This window comes from Sciurus vulgaris (assembly GCF_902686455.1).
Source record: "Sciurus vulgaris genome assembly, chromosome: X".
Lineage (NCBI taxonomy): Eukaryota > Metazoa > Chordata > Mammalia > Rodentia > Sciuridae > Sciurus > Sciurus vulgaris.
The window spans coordinates 105,980,130-106,005,180 of record NC_136471.1 but is presented as its reverse complement, the minus strand read 5'-3'; positions in this window follow the sequence as shown (position 1 = coordinate 106,005,180).

Here is a 25,051-nt window from a genome sequence, read left to right as displayed (position 1 = left end):
TGGGAAATTTTCTGATATTGCTTCATTGAGCAGATCATGCGTTCCTTTGGTTTGTATCTCTGCTCCTTTCTCTATCCTGATTAATCTTAAGTTTGATCTTCTCATGTTATCCCATAATTCTTGAAAGTTTTGTTCATGGTTTCTTGCTATCTTATCTGTGTGGTAAACTTCATTTTCAAGACTATTTATTTGTCTTCATTGCCTGAGGTTCTGTCTGCCAAGTGGTCTAGTCTGTTGGTGATACATTCCATTGAATTTTTAATTTGGTTTATTGATTCCTTCATTTTGTGGATTTCTGCTTGGTTTCTTTTCAGGACCTCTATCTTTTTATTGAAGTGATCTTTCATCTCCTGAAATTTATCTCTGATTTCATTCCTTAATCCTCCTTTATATTGTGGATCATTTTAACAATGTAGAGTCTGAACTCCTTCTCTGAAGTTTCTTCTATTATGTTGTCAATGGATTCTATTATTGGAGCATCTTGGTGGTTTTGGAGCACTTTATTCCTTTGTTTTTTCATTTTGTTTGTGTGTATTCCCATCTAGTCATGTGCACCTGAGGCAGTACGGTGTCCTATACAGTGTACTACAGATTTAGTGTTCCTGAAGTTTTCCAGTACCTCACCTGTAATACACTATTCAGCCATCCCAGTCCTCAATGAACTGTTGCAAGAAAAATACTTGGTTTCAAAATGGTAGAAATGTGAGAGGAAAAAACAGGTCTCCATGGAAAATCAAACAGTTGCAGCTTCCCTTCTCAGCCAATAGGCGGGATTGTCTAGAGTTTGATGTTAGCTCTACCCTCAGCATGCTCAGGGTTTCTAGGATTGGAGGGTTAGACTTAGAGGTGGAACTCCTGGAGACAGGGTATAGCAATTGCCAGTGCCCACACATGATTCAATATAGAATTATTGAGTCACATGATCTTCATGCCTCAACATATTATATATGCTGTCCTTGTTTATCCTGTTACTCTGACACTCAAGAGAAGTCTGACTTTGTACTCTTGTGAATAATGTTTTTTTATCTCTTCCTGAAAATCTGTAGTATCTTTGTCTTTGAAATTCAAAACATTAACCATTCACATTGAGGTATTGAATGATTTTTGCTAATTTCACTTTGACCATGACAGGAAATTTTCATGTGAATATTAATATTTTTCTTCAGCTCAAGAAAATTCATTCTCCTCCCTAAATATTACTTCTCTTTTATTTGTTCATCAGTTTTCCTTTAGGCACATGAATAATCCACATATTGATCTTCATTCTATATCTTTAATATCCATCTACTTTTCTTAGGTTGCTACTTTACTGATTTTATGGAAAATGTCTTTAACTGAAGTGTTCTGGGTATAACATAAAGAACTACAGTGCTCTCACCACTAAGTGAAATTCCTTGCTTTCCTTCATGATTTCTTCAGTGTGCATAAATTATTTTCTCCAAGTACAGTTTGCATGATGGCAAAAACTGAAACACCCATCAGCAGTTAATGTGACTGTCAACCACATGTTCTTCCCATGGCTAAGGCACAATCCCAGGTGCAAGTCAAAGAATGAGGGAGAGATTGGGGGTTTAGCTCAGTGGCAGAGCACTTTCCTAGCATGGTCAACATCCTAAGTTTGATCCTGGACTGAGGTTGGGGGATGAGGAAAATGTATCCAGTCTGCTTATTTTGTAGAACTGTGGGAGTACCAACTGAATTTCTTTCAATATGGAACTTTAAGTTGCCTCTAATGGAAAGGACTGTTTATAAAGCTACTATGGATTAAAAGAGTTAATACATTTAAAACACTTTTCAAGAACCTCACGCCTGATCAGAGCTCTGCACTGCCACATAAATTGAGATCTCCATTTGCCTGAGCTGGTGGGTCCAAGCAAAAAGGCAGGGTAGAGGCTTTGAGGATATCACAGAGGTCATGCCATTAACCAACAGGGTGAGGGCCCTACAACCTGAGTCCCATATCAACTAAGTCATTTACTAGCTGCTTGGCACTGGGGAAGTTACCTGACCTGTCTGGGATCCTCATGTCTGGAGGTTCCAGGTGGATCTCCACTGTAGATGTAGTCCTCATACTCTAGCTGCTGTGGTTCTGTATTCTCCACCATGAGTACTCCCTACTTGCAGCCTACTACCTCAGTGGGAACAGTGGCTCTAGAAAAGAGCACAAGAAGAAGGCCCTGCCAAAACCACAACCACCTGGGAACACAAACTCCATCAGCAAGCCACCCTAGTCATGCAGTGCCCAGATGTCAGTCACATAGTTGAGTACTCAAGCAGTTGCAGGAATGGCATGGATGATGTCAGATGCAAGTGCATTGGGCCTCCAGGCCTGATGATAATGCAAGAATGTGCTTAGGTTCTGGTCCTCGGATGCTAGCCCCATATTTCATATCAGTGTTTCAAGGCCCCAGCAGGAATCCACCCATTTTTTTTGTTGTTGTTGTTGTTGTTGTTCTTGTTGTTTTAAAAGTTAGTAAGCCTGGTATATATACACAATGGAATACTATTTAGCCATAAAGAAGAATAATATTATGGCATTTGCAAATAAATGAATGGAATTGGAGAATATCATGCTAAGTGAAATAAGACAAGCCAAACAAAAAACCAAAGGCCGAGTGTTTTCCCTGATAAGTGGAGAATGATATATAATGGGGGTGGGAGGGTGGGGAGTGAGAGAAGAATGGGGGAACTTTAGATTATGTAGCAGGAAATGAGAGGGAGGGGGTATGAAAAGTAGTGAAATGAGACAGACATCATTACCCTATGTACATGTATAACTACACGAATGGTATGAATCTACATCATGTACAACCATAGAAATGAAATGATGTACCCCATTTGTGTTCAATGAATCAACATACAGTCTGTAAAAAATTAAAAGATAAATTTTAAAAAAAAGTTAGTAAACCTTATTCTTTTGAACAATTTTACGTTTATAGAAAAACAACAGAAAGTGGAATGCCCATAAACCCACATCTCCCCCAGTTTCCCCTATTTTTAAATTATACAATAATGTGGTACATTGTTAAAATTGATGAGCAAATGTTGATATATTATTAGCATTTTAAATTCATATTTGCATTAGGTTTCCCTTTTATATTATAAATTCTATGGGGTTTAACAACTGTGCAGTGATATGTCTGCTATTGTACTATTATGCAGAATAGTTTCAGTTCCCTAAATATCTCCTGTATTCCAATCTTCATTCTTCCCACCTCACCTCAACCCTGGCAGCCATTGAACTTTTTACTGTCCCCATAGTTTTCTATTTCTGAGAATGTCATATAGTTAGAATCATGCAACATGTAGCCTTTTCATATTGGCTTCTTTCACTTAGCAATATGCATTCAGGTTTCCTCCATGCTTTTCATGGCTGGATAGCTCATTTCTTTTTATCGCCGATGAATATTCCACTATATGAATATACCATAATTTGTTTATCCATGTGTTCATTGAAGGATATCTTGATTACTTTCAAGTTTTCGCAATTATGTATACTGCTGCTATAAACATTTATATGCAGGTTTTTGTGTAGACATAAGTGTTCAAATCATTTGGGAAAATACAAAGAAACAGAATTGCTGAATCACATGGCAAGAATATGTTTAATTTTGTAAGAAATTCTCTTCCAAAGTGGCTATAATATTATGTATTCTCACAAGAAATGAATCAGAGTTTATACTGGTCCACAGTCTTATCATCATCTGATGTTGCCAGTGTTTTGGACTTCAGCCACTTTGATAGGTGTAGTGATTTTTTGTTAGGATTTTAAATGGCATTTTATTAGTGACTAATCATAGTATCATGTACTTTTTTTTTTTGCCATCTGCCTGTTTTCTTTAGTGAGAAGTATACTTAGATCTTTTGCCCGTTTTAGAACTGGATATTTTTGTTCCTTTTTATTGTTTTTTAACAATCCTTTGTAAAATCCTCTATTAAGTAAATGTTTTGCAAAGATTTTCTCTCAGTTTGTGGCTTGTATTTCCATTCTCTTAGCAGTGTCTTTGGCAAAGCAGAAATTGTAAAATTTGTCTTGCTCCTAAACTTTATATTTTCAAACTCTAGTCAATGAGAAATAAGGCATGACTAAAATGTTAGAAAGCAAAGTTCATGTGGGAACTATAAAAGGAAGAGGAAATTCTTAATTACAAATTATATTTCAGCACACTTTTCTTTTTTACTGACCTCATTTTTATCTTTTTTTGAAGATTGTTAGATTGACCCTTAAAATGTAACAAAAAATTATTTGTTGAATATAGAGGAGAAGGAATGGTTCTCCTTTGTGGTAAAAAATATACACAGCAAAATGTATCATTTTCACCATTTCAAGTGGACAGTTCAGGAACATTACACACATTCACATCATTGTGCTACCATGGAGTATTTCATGTTCAGTGAAGTCCAAACTGCCAAAGTCTTCTTTCATGAATCATCTTTTTGGTATCATCTTAAAAGTAATTGCCAAACCCAAGGTCAACTAGTCTTTCTCCTATGTTATCTTTCAGGAATTTTATAGTTTTCCATTTTCCATTTAGTTCTTTGGTACATTGTGTGTTTATTTTTGTCAAAGGTGTAATGTTTTTGTCTAGATTCATGTTTTCTTCATGTGCATGTTTGGTTGTTCCAATAACATTTGTTGAAAACATTATGAATTCTCTGTTTTATTTCTTTGGAGCTTGTCAAGGATCAGTTAACTAGACTTGTGCCAGTCTACTCTTGAGCTCTCTATTCTGTTCAACTGATCTATTTGTCTATTCTTTCTCCAATACTATAATGTCTTGATTACTGTAGTACTCAAATTTTCAGATTGAGTTTTCATGTTGGTAATGTTAATCTTCTCACTATGTTCTCCTTCAACATTGTGTTGACTATTCTGGATCTTGTGCCTTTACATATAAACTTGAAAAAAATGGAATTGCCATATGATCCAGCAATCTCACTACTGAATATGTATCCAAAGGAAATAAAATCAGTATGTTAAAGAGATATCTGCACTCCTATATTTATCACAGCACTATTCACAAAACTAAGAAATGAAAACAATGTAAATATAAACTGATTAATGGATAAAGAAAATGTGGTACATAAACATAATGGAATACTATTCAGCCTTAAAAAAGATTAAATCTGTCGTTTATGACAACATGAATAGAACTGAAGTTCATTGTTTGAAGTGAAGTAAGTCAGTCACAGAAAGATTAGTACTGCATAATCTCACTCAAATGTGAAATCTAAAAAAGTTGTTCTCATAGAAGTTAGAATAGAACAGAGGTTACCACTATTCCCCAATCGTCGGGAAAATAATAGGAGAAGAATGAGGGAAAAGTGGTCAAGAATACTAAGTTATAGTTAGGAGAAGTAAGTTCTGGTATGGTATTGCACAGTAGTATGACCGTAGATAACAATAACGTGATATATATGTCCAAAAAAAGATCAGAGAAACAATTTTAAATGTTTTTTGCCACAAAAATGATAAATATCTGAGGAGATTGATATGATTACCTTAGTTTTAACATTATACAATGTATACATATATCAAAACATCATATGAACTGGGCCCAGTGGTACAAACCTGTAATCCCAGTGGCTCAGGAGCTAAAGCAGGAGGATGTCAAGTTCACAGCTGGCCTCAGCAACTCAGTGAGATCCTGTCTCAAAATTTAAAAAAAAAAAAAGGCTGGGGATGTGGCTCAGTGGTGAAGCATCCCTGAGTTCAATCCCTGGTACCAAAAAACAAAAAATAAAATAAAATCATACGATAACCTGTAAATATGTCCAATTTTTATGTGTCAATTTAAAAAAGAAAAAGAACAGGGTTATCGATAGCCACAAAATAACTTCCTGGAATAGCCAAAAAGTGGAATCAATCCAAATATCCATCAATGGGTGAAGGAAAAAATAAAATGTGATACATAAATATAATAGAACACTATGCAGCTTTAAAAAGGTAGAAAATTCTGTCACATGCTACAACAGGGGTAAGCCTTGATAATATTATGCTAAGTAAAATAAGCCAGTCACAAAAGGACAAGTACTATAAATGTTGTATGAGTCCTCCTCCAACTCCCCTTCCTCTGCCTCCTCTTCCTTCTCTGCCTCTTCCCCTTCCCCATCCTCCTTCTTCTCTTCCTCCTTCTCCTCCTCCTCCTCCTTCTCCTTTCTTGTTCTCCTTCATCTCTTCCTTCTCCTTCTTTTGCACTGAGGACTGAACCCCAGGACACTTTACCACGTATTCCACTTCTATGAGGTATCTGAAGTAGTCGAGTTTATACAAAGACATAGAAAGTGGAATGGTGGTTACCAGAGGACAGGGGAGGACGTGCAATGTCATTGTTTAATGGGTATAGAGTTTCAGTTCAGCAAAATGTAATGGTTCTAAAGATCTGTTTCACAACAATGTGAATGTACTTAACACTACTGATCTGTACACTTGAAAATAATTAAAATGGCAATTTCATGACTTTTGGTAAAATAGAAATTTCAGGTAATGTGCTAGGATTCTGGTTAGGATTGCATTGAATCTATAGATCAAATTGGGAAGGATTGACAGCTTGATAGTATTGAATCTCGTTATTCATACACAAGAATTTCTCTCTATTATATCTTCTTTGATTTCTTTCATCAGAGATTTACCAGTTCACCTCATGTAAACCTTAAATGCATCTTGTTACACTTATACCTAAGCATTTCTCTTATTGTGGTACTGTAAATGGAGTTTCTTTAAATTTCAAATTTGGGAAAAGTTCTTAGTCATTATTGCTTCAAATATTTCTTCTTTCTTTCATCTACTTTTGGTATTTTCATTGCAGATATGTTTCAATTTTTGTAATGGGTTCATGATTTTAGGATCATCTATTTTGTCTTTTTCATTATCTTCTTTGCATTTCAATTTTTGAAGTTTTTCCAACATTTCTTCAAGCTCACTGATTCTTTTCTCAACAGTATCCAGTCTACTGATGAGTTTATCAAAAACATTGTTCATCTCCAGAATAGTGTTTTATTTCTAACATTTTTTTTTCTTAGGATTTCCATCTCTATGCTTACGTTATCCATATGTTCTTGCATGTTGTCTGCTTTTCCCATTAGAGCCTATTATATAATTATCATAGTTATTTTTAGGTTCCCATTCTGTTAATTCCAATATCTCTGCCATATGTGAATCTTCACGAGTGTTTTTTACTTGTCCCCGCCCCCCTTATGTGACACAGGAAGGCTAGAGGGACCTGGAGTTGCATATTGAGAAAGAAAGAGATGGGAGGGAAGGAGGGAGAGCTCTGGTTATCTTCTTATAAAGACAAATACTATCAAATTGGAGCTTTAACATTATAACTTCATTTAATTTTAATTTCCTTCTAAATGGTCTATCTACAAATACTGTCATATTGAGAGTAATGGCTTCAAATATGAATTTTGAGGGAGTAGGGAAACACTATTCAGTTCAGAGCAGATATATAACTAGTAAAACAATAGAATCAGAAATAAAATAGCCCTTAACAAGAATTGGCCCAGGACTGGATGGATTCATTGGTGAATTATCCTAAACATTTAAGGAAGAATTAATAACAGATTTTTCTCACTTCCAAAATATACAAGAGGTAGGGAAGCATACTAACACATTTGTGAGTTCAGCATTATCCTGATTCCAAAGTCAGATATGGAACCCACAAGAAATTAAAACTACATAGCAATATTTCTTATCAATATAGATAAAAATATCCTTAACAAAATAGAAGCCAACTGAATCCAAAGGAATACTAAAAGGAATATACACCATAAGTGAGACCTATCCCAGTAATGCAAGGGTGGTTCAACATAAAAAAAAAAAATCAGCCAAAATAATGCACCACATTAATAGAATGAAAAAAGCCAGTTCAGTGGCACACACCACTCGGGACTCGGGACTCGGAACTCGGGAGACTAAAGCAGGAGGATCACAAGTTTGAGGCCAGCCTCAGAAATTTAGTGAGTCCCTAAGCAACTTAATGAAAACCTGTCTCAAAATAAAAAAGAAAAGAGCTAGGAATATTGCTCAATGGTTAAGCACCCCTGATTTTAATCCCCAGTACCGAAAATAAATATATAAATAAAGAAGACTGAAAAAAACCTAAGATCATCTCAATTGATGTAACAAAAGACTTGACAAAGTCCAGTGCACTTTTATAAAAAAATAAACTCAACAAGCTAGGAATAAAAGAGAATTCCCTCAAACTGACAAAGAGCATCATGAAAACTCATGCCTAACATCATAAGTAATAGCAAACAACTAAAACTTTGCTTCTTAAGATCAGGAACAAGAAAATACCATTTGAATAACCATTGTTATTCAAAATAACCATTGTTATTCAAAATGTTTCTGAAAGTTCTAGACACAGTAATTATGTAAGACAAACAAATAAAAGATGAAAATAAAAAGGAAAAATAAAACACTTTTCACATATAATGCCATCTTATTTATAGAAACTTAAAAAATCTGCAAAGAGGAGATGAAACTTTTCAAACAATTAAGCTTCTTCCATCTTCCTTCAAAGCTGACTTTGAATAAAACCTCTTTTCCCACCAATTTGACTAAATATTTCTGAAGTAGAAAGCATTGTGACCTAGCCTCTTTCCTCACTGGGTGGGGTGTTATGCCACCCAGTAACAGTTTGAGGAGCCATTCCAGGAGAAAAATTCTGCCCTTGAGCCAGATAGCTTAGACTGGCAGAGATCTCTTGGAGGAGAGGGCTCAGGGTGAAGATGACATGTTGAATCACCAAACCTGCAACTGGAACAGTAGGGAAGAGTCCCATAGCTGCCCAGATATTTTAAATCCCAGAGACGTGTCCTTTTCCTTCTTGTTGCAACTTTGGCTACTTAAAAGTTGCTTAATTGGTAAGGAAAATAAGGTTATTGGAAATAGCCAATGGGATATATTGCTAATCCTATCAGGGTGCATGGGTCAGTTTTGGGTACTGGTTATCTATCACCTGGGCTTGAGTACCCTTGGAGCTTAAGTGAGCTGTTCTAAGCCACTTGTTTTTTGGGGTACTGGTCCGTAAGATAAAATTCAGAGAAAATAAAATTCTCCAACAATTATACTGATTTTGTCAGTGCTCCTTTGTTTATTTGTTGGTTTGGTCTTGGAAGTTTACATAATGGCCTATGTATCTAAATGCACAGTCTGATTTAGTACAACGGTTTTATATGTCTGCTAACTTGGAAATTGGTTTCAATAGGCTGTATTCTGGTGACTGTAGCAACAGATTTATCTATTAGCATAAAGAATTTCATTTCAGAAGAATATACCCCATTCCTGGGTTGGAAGGAACTTTGGGAAGCTCATCCAGAAGGTGCATAATAAAAGTATGGTAAATGTGAGAGACTAACTCACCAATCCAAACCCAAAAAATGGACTGAGCAACAAAGGTACAGAGAAAGCAAGCCTTTCCTTTAATGATGGTCTTGCAAGATTGGGTGTCTGGGGGGAGCAGACACACCCCGGACTGTTAAAACCAGCATTTTATCCCCTAGTGCACAAGGTCACGCCCCAGGTGTTTCACTGGCTGAGTACTGTGGGGTACACAATCTTCCCTAACGTCACCTAGGTTTCACTGTCTCCTATTGGGTTATTTAAAAATATTTATCCCTTTGTTGTCTGGTGACGGCCTTTCTGGGATTGAGTGCAATTTTGGCATATATGAAATTTATCTTTGTTGGTCAAACTGGTCCCTTCCTACCTCACCTCCTGTTTGTCAAGGGGCTTTGGATCTGTCACATTCAGGTGATAACTGCCAGTAACCACTTTTTCTATTTCCTCTTCCACTGATTTTCTTACATCCTCAGCAATTTTACAGAAAAAAACTAAATACTTTATTCTGAAAATGGATCTCCCGATTTTTATTTCTCACAGTAAACCTGCTCCTGAGCTAAACCTATTCACCCCTTGGTATGTGGGCATTCTTCCAAAACATGTAAAATAGATTTTTCAGGCCCACTGGTGAAATAATGGGTAGGAATTCCTAAAAGCAACGTATTTTACTAACCCAAAACATTTCCTGAACATGATCTTTGCCTCAGTCATCAGATAGGCCTCTATCAAAAAGAAATGAACTACATTTTTCTGCAATTGCTTTATTTTGAGTTCATGAATTTTTTTATTTATAAATTCACATATTTTTCTATCCTGCATACTTAAATTGTATATTTTTGTTTTGTTTGATTAAGACTTAATTTTCTCTATCTGAAGCTCTTTGGTTTCTCTGAAAAGGAAATTCTATTAGTGTTTGTTAGCCTCAGTTTTTAAGATGTAAATTTTTTCCTTGGTCTCAACTTTGAAAATGTAAATTTAAAGCTTAACGATCTTCTTTCACTATCTGGTCAAAAGTCTGGCTTTTTAAAACTAGCAAAGTTAAATCTAACTTTTAAATATTTTCTTATATGTGCCTATATATTTAAATGCTTATATAGACAGTTTGAATGGTACTAAATAGACTTATAAAAAATTAACCCAAATACTTTTTGATTCACATGACTTTAGTAAATTTGTAATAAGTAATTTGAACTTGTTAGTAATGTCTTTCGGTGGCAGTGGTGCATGCCTATAATCAAAGTGACTAGGGAGGCCAAGGCAGGAGGATCACAAGTTTGAGGGCAGCCTCAGCAACTTAAGGAAATTCTGTCACAAAATAAAAAATAAATAGGACTGGGGATGTAGTTCAGTGGTAAAGCACTGCTGGATTAAATGCCCAGTACCAAAAAAATAATTAAATGATTAAAAACAAAATAAACCTAATTAGAATACTGCCCATTTTACTTTCACTGGTCATTTTAAAATTTAAACCTGTGGCGGGAATTGTCATGGTGATGTCCTCAGTAGCAGTTGTTGTCATGGTGATAAGTCCTCAGTGGTGGGAGTTGTCATGGCAATGGGATTTATTGTAAACAGAACTAGGCTTCTTGTCTTGTCGTCCAGTGACTTCTTTTTAATGCCCTGTCTCTGCCATCCTGTTGTCCCTGAACTCCCACCTAACATTTCCCCTTGAGAGATGTAATCCCAAAATTCTTTTGGGTTGGTTGAGGAGCTGGAAGTCTTATCTTCTTATAACTGTTCAGGCTGACAATGGACTATTTGGGATTCTCAGAACTCTCGCACTATCTGGTCAAGATTAGACAGTGAAGTGCCAGGGTCTGTTTGTAGGATTGGTTTGTGGTCTTGCCGCATTACTAGCTGGAGTTGAGGGCTTTTAAACAAGAAGAGATAAGTCTTGTTAGTAGGTTTATCAGGTAAGGTCTGAACAACAAAGCCAGAGGAGCATCAAAAGGGGTTCCATCAGGGGCAGTATCAAAAATTGTGGAACAATTCATATCCAGTTCCACAATTTTGACCATGATCTCCATTACTCTGACAATTATTGTCAGATTCTGGAGGCACAGTCTTTTATTTATTTATTTATTTATTTATTTATTTATTTTTGCTGCATCCATAACAATTTCGGAGTGGTTTGCATAGAAGCAGCATTCTTCCTCTAAGAAGAGACATAATACGCCCTTTTCAGCAGTTAACACATCTAGTCCCCTCCTGTTTTGGACAGTGACTACTGCTAACAAAGCTATCTGACTTTGGATGGTAATTATGCTTTTTGCTATTTCCTCTAGGCTTTCAGAGAGTCTTTAGACAAACTCTGAAAATAAAAAAAGAAGTGGTTAGTCCCCTAATGCTGAGCCAATTCCCATGGCTATTCCCAGTCCTACTAGGAGGGGAATCAGTTGTATAGCTCTTTTGGCTCTAATAAATGTCATTACAGATTGATTGTTAGGGTCATATCTATATTTGGGGCCAGATATTCCAGTGTACATGTACCCATCCAGTTGGGCTAGTAGACACGAGTAAGAATTTGTTCCACACAAAAAGGACATTTCTGGTATTTCCATAGAGAAGCTAAGTTTGATAGAAAACATATGAGTTATTTTATTATTTTCAGATTCCCATGTGGATAAGATTCCAGCCAATATGGCTCCTGTTAGAGGTTAGAAGGGGCTATGGGCTGGTCTGGGATTTTCCTGAAGGTTTTATTTTCCCAATATGGTAAGTTCCTTTTTTTGTGTCAATAAGAATACATTCATTACTTTACTTCCATTGGTCATTTTAAAATTTGAACCTGTGGCGGGAATTGTCATAGTGATGTCTTTAGTGGCAGGAATTGCCATGGTAATGGGATTTATAGTAAACAGGACTTGTCTCCTGGTCCTGTCCTCAAGCAGCTTCTTTTTAGTACCCTATCTCTGACATCTTGGTGTCCCTGAACTCCTACCTAACAAAAAGAAATAACAGATGATATTAAATGCTAATGATCTATGTGTAGTTTATGTTTCTGATTTCTGGAACAACTTCATTTTATAATGTGCTAAAATTGTGGAATTGTTTTGGTGGTGCTGGAGAGTGAATCCAAGGTCTCATGCAGGCTAAGCAAGTGCTCTAAAATTGAGTTACATCCCCCATTTTTGCTTTTGCTGTTAATTGATCATGAATCCTAGGGGTACTTTGAGAAATTAGCTCTCTGTTCCTTTATTTAGTAACCTAAATGTTGTAAGGAAAGAACCCAATGAAGGAAATAAAGAGAGAGATAGGAGAGGTGGTTCAACAGTGACACAGGTTTATTTGAGATAAAACTGCAAGGGGGCCAGTGGTTCCAGCACAGGCTAGAACCCATCTTCTGCTTATAGTCTAGGGAAGTTATGGGGGAGTGAAGAGGTAGGAAAATTTCTGCAGTTTGGCTATTGCTAGGGGGTTATCAGGGGAGGGTTCTTGTGCTCATCATCTATCTTTCTTTGTTGTGATCACTGTTCCATGTTGAACAGGATGTTTCTCAAGATTTCCGTTCTAGGTAACAATTCTTGATATGGGATATTGTCTGGGGTTTAGGTCAGAATGACCATTGTTCTGGGTCAGAGTCACCATAGGGTGACAGTTGTTCTAAAGTGGAAGATACATTTCAAAATGGTGTTGCTAAAGTTAATTTCTCCCTAGCAAATGTTATAAAACTAGTTTACCTCTTTTAAATTTATTTTCACACCTGAAAAGGTTCATGTTGATATACAGGATATAGTACTCCTTATAGAACAACTCAAGTAATTTCCATTTATGGTTTTATATTTCTGCACACACTGCCTGAGTTTTATTATTCTAATCATCAAGGTGCTTCACTGCCTTATTGAAATGTTAAATGGATTTTGTGCTGTGTCTGCTATCAAAAGTCTAGTAGTGCTTAAATTCTAGAGGCACTTAAAGTAACTTTTAAAATGCATTTATAAGGAAGGATTCAACAATTTGGATTTCAGCAATTGACTGAACTGCTCTTAATAAAATTTACAAAGAACTGGCTTAAAGAACAAAGATTTGCTTTATCAAGATAATTTCTTATATTTCCTGCTGATTTTGTTGTGCTTTTATTGCTTTAAAGTCCTACAAGAGTTAAGATTTACTCAAAACTTCATTTGTTCTAACGTCTCTTTTGGTTTGTTACTATAAAGCTTTAAAGATCTGACAATCTGATTATAATGCTGTAAATCATGATTTTTGTCTTAACATATTGTAGAGGTAACTAAAATGTTTTGGTAAGTTGCTAAGTTCTCTAAGTAATCATAATGTTTTTGTATTGTTTGTAGTCATTTTTGCATAATGTAAGCTCTGCAGTTAATAAGGGCCTATCCTGCTTTACTCATCCTCCATCTTAAGACAAAAAATATTTTAATATAAAATATGTGTAAAACTGGCTTTTTAAAAAAGAAAACAAGCTTTTTTTCAGGAAACTGTTTACATTGTCTTACTATTGGGGAAAACATTAATCAGTGCTTAGGAAAGTTTATAGGAAGATAAGAAGGACTCAATGTGATAAAGAAGAAATGGAGAGGGGGAGCTGGCCACTTTCCTTATCTCAAATTTTTAGGTGAGAATCAAAGCAGAGTGACCTTGGTGGTAAAGTAAAAGAATGTTCTCATAAAACATCTGAAGAAATCACCTGTGCAGTGAGCATGCAGCTTTTCCTACATATTCCCCCTGCTTGTAGAAGTGGTGTGGCCCTCCATTGTATCCTGGCCTGCCACCAAGGAGTGCATGAGTAATAAAATGTCCAAAACCTCCCCATTGAGTCCTCCATATTTCTTTGGGATGAGTAAACAGTACACTTGGGGTGTTTGCAGCCCTGAGGATACTATATCAAAAACCCAAACATCAGCAGCTCCCGGCTGTTTCAATGTTGTCTTGCCAATGGCCACCAGGGTTAAGATTACAGATAAGGGACACTTCCAATAAACACTTTCTTAAGCTGGCCTGGGGCACAAGAAACAATCTTTTACTGTTGCTAGCTCCTCAAAAACATCACATCAGAGATAAGAAACATTAGTTGACCTTGGACTAAACAAGTAAGCCTCTGGTGATTTGCCTAACTGACCCCTTGTGGGGAGGAAGAATGTCTAAATTTACAAGTAAAGCCTACCCCTGTTGGTGTTATAGGTTAGACATCAGGTGTCCCTCAAAACTCATGTGTGAGACAATGCAAGAAAGCTTAGAGGTGAAATGATTGGGTTATGAGAACCTTAACCCAGTCAGGCCATTAAACCCCTGATACGGATTAACAGGGTGGTAACTGTAGGCAGGTAGGATGTGGATGGAAGAGGTGGGTCACTGGTGGTGTGCCTTTGAGGTTTATACTTTCTCCTTGTTGAGTAGAGCTCTCTTTCTCTCTGCTTCCTGGTACTATGTCCTGGGCCACTTTCCTCTGCCACACTCTTCCGCCATGCTGTTTGCCTCACTTTGGGCCCAGAGCAATGGAGAAGGACATCTATGGACTGAGACCTCTGAAAATGCAAGTCTCAAAATAAACTTTTTCTCCTCTAATTCTTCTTGCCAGGTCTTTTGGTCACAGCAACAAAAAAAGCTAACTGAACAGTTGGGAAGCTGGCCCTCACAAGTACAGGTGATATTACCTTGGATGTTATCACCCAAGGAACACTTTGTATCAGTTTATGGCAGTTATATATTCAGTGGGTGTCTTATTCTTTCTATACCACTGAAGTGCAAACAGATTGGTCTGGTACACTTACCTGGGTAAGCTTACAGTGAAGGCTACTTTACTAACACAAGATTGCACAGTGGCTTGTATACTGTCTCATGTAGCCAATTTGACATTATTGATGCCTGTTGAACATCTGTAATATTCTCCATAGGTTATGAAAGCACCCAGAAGCCACTGCACATGCGGGAACTCATGCAAGAGATTTTATTAAGCAGACAGGCAGAGTCTCTACCTGCAGAGTGAGAGAGAGAGAGAGCGCGCAAGAGCAAAAGTGAGGAAGAGAAAGAATGGCAGTGGGGCTATTCTTAAGTAGTGGAATTTTGTGGACTAATAACAACGGACCAGTAACTGACTAGGATGTTCACAGACTGATGATCTAGGTTGTAGAATGCTGTAGAAGGGGCAGAATACCAGTGGCGGCAAAATGGCAGATCTGATGCCAATAGGTTAGCAACAGGTAACCTCTTCCTGAACTGGGCAACAGATTACATGTCATGCCAACCCAACTGACTATGGAATCTGCTCAGAACGCCCTGTAACTGCAACACAAGGACTTCCCTGGATAGTCCAACTTACAAATGAGGTGCAGTGGACTTGGATAAAACAGGACTAGAGTAAAACACAATGTATTACATGATTTAATCCAAGTGTCTAAACAAATTAATGCTATCTTAATTATCTTAACATACTTGCTGATAGGTTCTTGCTCTTTGCACTGTTGTTGTAAGATATGGATGTAATGTGATTCCAGAGCCCTGTCCCAAGGGGTTTTCAGAAGACATGGGGTGGTATAAGATTGTGTGGGACATGAAAGGGCTTGCAAGGCACTGAAGGGGTGAGGTGTTGGGGAAACACTAATCGGTGTCTAGGAAAGCTTGCAGTGAGATAAGACTCTATAGTATGTGATAGCAAAGGCAACAGAGAGAGGATGCAGGCCATTTCTCTTTTCTCCAATCTTTAGGTGAGAATCAAAGTAGAGTGAACTCGGTTGTAAAGTTAAAGAATGTACTCATAAAATACCTGAAGAAATCCATCTGCACAGTGGGCATGCAACCTCTCCTATATAGTCCCACTGCTTGTAGAAGCTGTGAGGCTCTCCATTGTATCTGGCTTGCCACTGCCAAGGAGTGCAAGATTAATGTAAAAGCCTCTCCCTCGTGTCCTCCAGTTCTTTCTTTGGGATCAGTAAATAGTATGTTTAGGACATTTGCAGCTCTGAGGTTGAATACTTACCTTACAAAGTACATTTCCATGAATATGTATATTCTTCATTGGTTGAATGACTTCAATTCTTGTCATCTGTGTTCAGTTCTTATAGTTCTATAAAAATGTACCTAAATTCTAAAGATGCTTTCTACCCATTTGGTGATTTATCTTGATTTACAGAAGAAAGACTCTAGTTCACTGACTTTCTAGTATAGATCTGACAGGGTTGATCTTTATAGCAAGTTGCTTTGCTTTGAGTAAAGATGATAATCTAAAGAAACTATGTTTATTAGTTCAAATATATTATGCAAACTAGATTGTCTTGCTCTATTAGTATTTTGTATTTTTCTGTCCTAAGACCTGGTCTTTCCAAAAACCTCCTTTGCTTAAAATTGGCCAAAAAGGGGTCTTCTGACACTGACTCAAACTGTCCTACCATATGGCCTTTAAGATGGAATGAGTCTGATGAAAGAACAGGGACAAAAGTTCCCAAAAAGTTTAAGCCAAGAAAATTGACAAATGATCAACAGAGCATTCAAAGAAAATTATTCAGAAATCACATACAGTCACTTGTCAAACCCCACCAAAAAGATAAATAGCTGGGGGATTATAGAAAGAGAATTCCTATGCAAACTAACTTTCAAGTCCTTCCCCTAGGCAGAGCTATTAAATATCTCAAAATTTGCCTCTTTGAGGAATATGTGTTTTACCTCTTGTGTTTGAGCTCTGCACACTGATCCAACAATGGACTGCTAGCCAGATGGTAAAATTGAGGATATGAACTAAATGGGGGGAAGTGAGACAGAATGAATTTGAATTTGGGAGCTTCTCATCTGAAATTGGGAATGACTTCTTCATCCTGAGAGTGGAGACTGGAGGGGATACAATTCCCCACCCTGACAGATGTCAAAGAAAATGGTAGGGGAGATTGCCCATTCAGGCCTAACATGGGCCAACTAAATCTGCATATGTGCATTTCCCACCATCTCACTAACCTGTCTCTTTCTCTTCTTCCCTATCTCCTGTCCTTTAAATGTTTTGCTAATTTTCAGGGATTTCAGAGAACTTTTGAAACAATTAAATTTATTCCATCTTCCTTCAAAGCTGACTTTGAATAAAACCTCTTTTCCTATTCACCCCCCGCAAAAAAAAAAAAAAAAAAAAAAAAAAAATCAAAAGAAACTACTGAGATAATAAATGAATTCAGCAAAGTGAAGGATATAAGATCAACACATGGAAATAAGTTGTATTTCTATACACTAGTAAGGATCACATGAAAAAGGAAATTAAGAAAAGAATGTCATTTGCAATAGCATCAAACATTTTAAAAAAGTTTAGGAGTAAATTGAACCAAGGCCTTATAAAACTTTTGCACAATGAAAATTATAAAATAGTTCTGAAAGAAATAAAAAGAGGCCTAAATAAGTGGAATGCCATTCCCCATTTGTTCATTGGAAGATTTAGTACAGTTGAGATAACAATTTCCCCCATAGGTGACTAAAAACCAAATGACCTTTTTTAAAGAAATAAAAAAAGCTGCCCCTTATATTCATACAGTATTGCAATGGACTCTGAATAATCAAACAAAATGAAAAAGAATAAATTTGAAGGACTTGAGGTTCCCGATCTCAAAACTTAATACAAATATACAGTAATTAAAACAGTGTAGTATTGGCATAAGGATAGACACAAAGATCAATATGATAAAATTAAGAGTCATGAAATAAATCTGTATATCTATGTTTGATTAATTTTCCAAGAAGATGCTAAGACCATTCAATAGGGGAAAAAATCTCTCTCCAACAAATGTTGATAAGACAACTGGATGTATACATTCAATAAAGCTAATTAGAATGAATTAAAAAATTTAAAAAAAAAAATGCATTCAGGCCCTTGCCTCACACTATATATAAAAATTGATACACAAAGGGTCAAAGACCTAAATATAGAAATTAAAATTAGAAAACCCTTAAAGAAAATATGAGGATAAATCTTCAAGAACTTGTATTTGGCAATGATTCCCTAGATATGATATCCATCCAAATTACAAAAAATAAAAGAAAAACTCAATAAATTGGATCTCATGAAAATGATAAACTTTTGTTACAAGGAACAATCCACCCACAGAGCCAAAGTGACCATGGGTGTCTGTTGACCTGTTCTTTGCAACTCCAAGGGAAAGTTTTCAAGCAAGTCTCACATAGTAGCATCAAGAATTTATTAGAAGGAAAGAAAAAGATAAAAAGGGGCATTCTCAAGGGAGAAATGGGGAGAGTGAGTTTCCTCAGAGAGGAGAGGGATAACACATTCCTTGTCCTCCAGTTTTATTGGGGGTCCCAGGAAAGTTTCCGTTGAGTTCCACTCAGGTCCAGCTCTTGGCTTTTGACTGACGCAGAATTGCATCAGACTTTGAAGTTCTCACTGCACCGGGTCTTACCCCATGGAGGGAAAACTTTACTATTATAATAACATGCTAAAGATTCAAGGCAACTCGGTGGGTCACTTAGCCCCTGCTGATCAGTTCTAATTGAAACTTGTTCTTGCAGATATTATGATTGGTGGGCTTTGTTTCTAATTATCCTGTCTCCCTGAGTCCTGGAATTTGTTTTGTATAAAGGTCACAAAATCCTCTCCTTCAGGGTAACTTGTGTTCTTCTTGGCAGGGAGGCACCTTTGGGCCTGTGTTTCTCCAGCAGGTAACAGGTTGTTTGCTGAGGGATGTAACATACTATTGACTTAAACCAGGAAAGGGCCAGAGTGGCTTACATTGCTTTTTAAAAGAAAGCACGTGGAGAGTTAGCAAATTAAGCCCAGTCTACAGAATTATTCCCTTAACCTCATGTTCCCACCACTCATATCTGTCTGCTACCTATCACTTTTGTGCATCAAATAGGGGCTGGGGTTGTGGCTCCGTGGTAGAGCCTAGCATGTGTGAGGCACTGGGTTCAGTCCTCAGCCCTGCGTATAAATAAATGAATAAAATAAAGGTCCATCAACAACCAAAAATAATTTTAATTACAGCTGAAAGACAAACTACAAAATGGAATGCAGGGGGTGTTTTGAGCCAATGATCAACTGATTTGACATCATTTTATGATCCAACAAGTTTGATGCTCCTATGTTGCAGCTAATAAAAAAAAAAAAAAAAAAAAAAAACCAGAAAATCCTTTCTTCCTTTTATAATTGTAGCCACCAGATGACTAAAATACGGAGTGGGGTACTTAAGCTATAAATTTACATAAAGGGGCATTCTCTCTTTTGCTTTATTCCTGCCTTCCTGGCATAACTGGTTTGCTCCAATTTTCTATTAATTATTTATAAATCTTGTTATTTGTTCAGTTTATTAGCAACTGATGACAATTTGTATTATGTACCTCCACAGGCTGCAGTGTAATGCAAACCAGTACAAAAGATTGTAACTCACTCCTCCTATTAGGGTGTTTGTTCCTTACCTAGCCATATTTAGAATCCTTTACCACCAACATAGCTCAGCTACCCTGTCAACTAAAACAACTCATCTAGGCTCTTCCTGCTACCTTGTTAGCACCAAGAGCAGGTAAAATTCTCCATTCTCATTTGTTTGAATACCCCTTCCTAATATTATTTTCTAAAACTTCAAGTCAATAAAGTTGGGGTATGAGATACATATTATTGAGAAATACACTGACCTGGAGGGGGACACATTTCCCAAAACATTAGTTAAGCAATCCTTACTTGTGTGGGGACATAAGACAGAATAAATGTTAGTTGTTCATTGACAATGGAGACATTGTCACCGGAATTGTTGGAGAGGTATAAGCTTACTATTCATTTTTTACTCTGCTTTATGAATAACCATCAAATGTAGGTGGATATTTGCTTTTAGATACTTAAATTGAATAATTTGCACAATAAGCTTTCTTGAAGGATAATACAGAGCTCTGGTTTTGTCTTGAAAATATCTTCTGTTTATGTTGATTAAATCAAGCATTAAATTTACCTGTTGCTACCTCTTGTCCAACCCTAGATTACACTTGAACCATCTCTCATCCCCTTGGACCTAAGTAATCTATTGTTACATTTCAAGGATGAGTACTACCATATGATTACAATATTGAATTAGACTTTAAAGAGCTATCCCTTCTATCAAAAACAATAAGACAATGACAAACATTAAATTGTCTCTGAACACAGTAATTCACAAGTTCTATAAACAGAAAACAATCTTCATGCAATTCCTGGTAAATATGAGCAGAGTTATAAAGTCTGCACTCCTCTATATGAAAACATGCTCTGCCCTCATTTATCTAGTTAATTTGAGAGTCTCTAGTCCTAAAGCACAATCTAAGAGTACAATCTCCACTGACTTTTTAACTCTCTCAAGCATTGAATATTGGAGTGAAGGTCCATTTCTATTCTATTTTAATAGGTGTCAACACCAAAGAGACATTTGACACTCTTCTTCCCCAAAAAGCACTCTCCAAATAATACTCGCTCATAAGCACAGCAAAGAACATGACTTTTCGCCTATTTAAGCAGAAAACCCATTGACACCTACAAGTTAGAGGTGGGTAGTTTCAATCAGTCACTCAGGGGAGCCTACTTTCTTGAATATCTGGGTCATGACAGTAGAAAAGATTCCAGAAAACCACACTCAGCGGCAAAAAAAATTCAAGCAAGCTGAACCTCATTCAAACGTTCCATGGATTTTATAATATCACTGTTGTTTATTATCAGTCCATAATTGTGGCTTAAGTCAAATCCTAGCAGATGTAAGGACGTGACATTTTAACAATCACGAATCAAACTAAAAGTCATTCATATTAAGGGGGCCCCCAAAAGATTGGCAGATGAGAGTATATAAAATGGATTTATGACTAAAGTAGTTCTTGAGGGATTTTCCATCAATTCAGTTAAAGCCCTTGCTTGGTTACAAAAAGCTAGACACCATCATTGTCACTTCTCCACTAGTTGACAAGTTCCCTTTAACTGTAATGCCTGTACTTGTGACATTTCCCAATGATTTCTGATTAAAGCTGCCTGACACCTGTGTTTGCTCTGCAAGTTGACTAGTGTAGCTTTTGAACTGTGTGGCATTTGCTGTCATCCTGGTTGGTGGTCCACTTATGATGCAAGGCAATGTCTCCGGATTTCTACAAAATATGAATATAAAAGGGGTGGAGATGATTTGAAGAAGCTGAGAGGAGAGAGATGAAGTATCTTCCAGGAAAAAAAAAAGCTGAGGTGTCTGCATCCCTCAAGTCCTGCAGCAGTAAATGTTGCCTCTGTGCTTCCTGAATCAAATTTATAGCATACAATCAGATGTGATTTCTCCTAATTACCTCAGAACTAATTAGAAGGAACCTCCACACCCAAGACCTACATCTAATTAGAAATATCTGTTAAGAAGGTATTTACATATCTTCAAGTTATATTATGTCATGAGGACATTTGAGCTGATGAAAACTGATGTTTACTATATAATTAAAATGCATCGCATTGAAACCAGGAGTCATCAGAAACTCACAGCTGCAGATTTGGGAGCCTGCTTTAATTGATGAGATACAGTTGTTTTGCTCCATGAAGCAAATCAGAGCATGAAGCACAAGGAATGTAAATATGCAGAGTCAGAATATCACAGGGAGAGGCAGCTATAGACACAGCCATTGGTACAAGTTCCTGTCTGCATTTCCAGCTCTTCTCTTCCCTGGGGATTTATACACAGATTCAGAATTTAGGAAGAAAATTTCTCTCTCTTGCTCTCGCTTTTGGTCTGTTTTAACTTGGCTCTGCCATTTCTGTTTATTAAAGAATCATCACCAAGTACTTATAGTAATAATTATTTTTGGAAAACAGAGAAACTCAGAGAAAGAAGCAATTTTCCAGTTAATTATCAGGATCATGCCATCATTATATGTGACTATATTTGTTTTCTAATAAGTACAAAGAGTAGCCACTAAAATTATAGCAGTAACTGCTGCTTTCTGTATGCCAAGATTTGTCCTACTTTCTTCAAATGAAGTAATTTATTTAATACAAAAAATATTCTGATGCTCTTATTATCTCCACATTAATTGCTAGGGAATCGGGCCTAAGAGTGATGGAATAATTGGTTTAAGATCACCCAGCCCGTTACTGAATTGGGGATTTGAACCAGCCAGCCTGATTCTAGAATCTAAGTTCTCAGCACCTATGCACCTATTCTTAGTTTTCTTTCCCATTGATAGTTTCTGTTTCTTCAGTATGTTATTCACAGGCATGTACATGCGTGCACACGTGTGCGCGCACACACACACACACACACACACACTGATTAGGCTAGAATTGAACAAGTTACACAGTCGAGCCAACTAGATTCTTCTCCAAGAGTCTTGATGCTACCATTGAGAAAGAGACCCTCTTTTGTGTCCAGAATTGCTAGCTCTAAGAATCCAGTGTTTAGAGCAGCATCTTTTATTTCACATGGAAAAGGCTGATCTACCGCAACAAAGGGAAAAGTGAATCTGAGATATGGAAAACAGAAGAGTGAGTCTTACTTTTTTTCTTGTTTAGTTGTGGATGAACCTTTATTTTTACTTATTTATTTTTATGTGGTGCTGATGTTCGAACCCAGTGCCTCATACATGCTAGGGGAACGCTCTACCACTGAGCCACAACCCCAGCCTGCAGAGTGAGTCTTAATGATATTATTAAGTCCTGGATGAGAGAGAGACTCAAAAATATCTGAAGAGAGCTTGCACAATCATTTTCCTGCCATGCCAGTGATTACACAAACTATTTACTATTTGTTATAGCAATTAGAGTAAAGAAGAAATTAAACTCTATAAGATTAGCTAGAAGTATAAAGCAAGAGCTACACATGACTAAGTAATTACCAAAGGAAAAGAATTGTTTCTCCATAGTCTGTATTTTTTTTTAATAATGACAGCTCTGAGTAGTGTTTATCTTAATTAAAAATGTGAAGTTTATAGACAGTCACTGCACATCATCCCTCATCTGATATTCAGAACTACTATGGATGCTGATTTACTTTAGAAGTTACAGATTAGGCAGGCAACTAAACAAAGAACAAAAATCTTGGAGATGTGTGTGCATCAAATACATATTCATAATTTTTTAAAAAAAATACCTTTTCCTTAGAAAATTCTTTTTATCTAAACATTTATAGGCTGATATAGAGATGTCTTTCAAGGCATATTTTAACAAACTATAACAGAGTGTTCCTAATGTCAATGAGCATACTCAATATTTTTAAAAAATAATCATTAGTCAAACAATTCCAGAGTGATTAGGGCTACAAAAAGAACAGTTAACTGCATTAGTTTCCTATTGCTGCTATAACAATTTGCAACAAATTTAGTGACTTAAAAGAGTGAATTTTTTTTTCTTTCAGTGCTGGAAGTCAAAAGTATGAAATGGTCTCTCTGGGTTAAAGTGCTAAAGTCAAGGTCAGAAAGATAGAACTCTGACTTATTTCATCTTAACTGGGAGCATTCAATAAATATTTTCATAATGAATATATACTCAAAGCTACTCTGATTACAGAAAGCATCCTTATTTTTCCTAACTTCACATAATACTTTCCTTTTTATATGTTTTCATATGTTCAAGAGAGACTTTCTTAAATTTAAAGAAGGAATTCTAACTGAACTTGGGAAATAATAAGTACGAATGATTCTGACATTTGATCTTTTCCTTGAAACTGAGATATCTAGAGAAGAGGAAGTGAACTCAGCCACATGTTGAATGCCCTAGAAAATGAAGTAAATGTTACATGACATTGAGTATGTTCACCCCATTCTGTTCAGGATGCAAACTTCATGTATTCTTTCTTCTTGGATTTTGCCTGCTATATGCTGCTTGGTGGGTTCTAAGTACTGATTAGTGCTGGAGAGAGGAGTAACCACTCATGACTGTTTAAAGAGTTAATTTAGCACAGCGGGTTTGATTAATGTGTGACCACAATTCCCATTGTTGAGAGTCTCAGAAAGGGATTCAGTGGTCCCACAGCATTGGCAATTTATGTCCCTAATAAGCAAGAACCATCAGCTTAACACAGAGTTACATGACAATGGGAAAGCACTGAGGAATGCTCTACGCTCCCTAACTATTTATCATTTTGGACATAAACCAAAGTGGCAGTAGAGGGGGTTTTATTTATCTATTGTGATAAAATATTCAGGACCTTTGGGAAGGAAAAATCACAATAAACTATGCATTAAACTAGTCTACTTCCAAATTTGTACTGTAGAAAAGGTATGGTGCAATGTCTACACAAAATTTTACTTTTTAAATTGTACTAAAGGAAATTGATATTGTGTACATCAAAACTGAGCTGCTTTAAGAAAAATATGGGCAACCTAAATTGCCTTTAAAACTACCCAGCAACCAAAAGCTTGCATCCAGGACTTTCAGCTCACCTGTGATTTATGTATCTTTGTCAAATTAAATGTCCTGTAACAAAAAAAAAACAAAATAGGAGAAAGAAAGATGAAAAAGGAAGAAGAAAGAAAGAAAGAAAGAAAGAAAGAAAGAAAGAAAGAAAGAAAGAAAGAAAGAAAGAAAGGAAGGAAGGAAGGAAGAAAGGGAGAAAGAAAGGGAGAAAAGAAAAGAAAACTATACATCGGAAGTTTCCACAATAGCCAGGCATGGTGGCACACCCTGTAATCCCAGCAGATCAGGAGGTCGAGGCAGGAGGATTGCAATTTCAAAGCCAGCCTCAGTAACTTGGTGAGGTCCTAAAGCAACTCAGAGAGACCCTGACTCTAAATAAAATATTAAAAAGGGCTGGGGATGTGGCTCAGTGGTTAAGT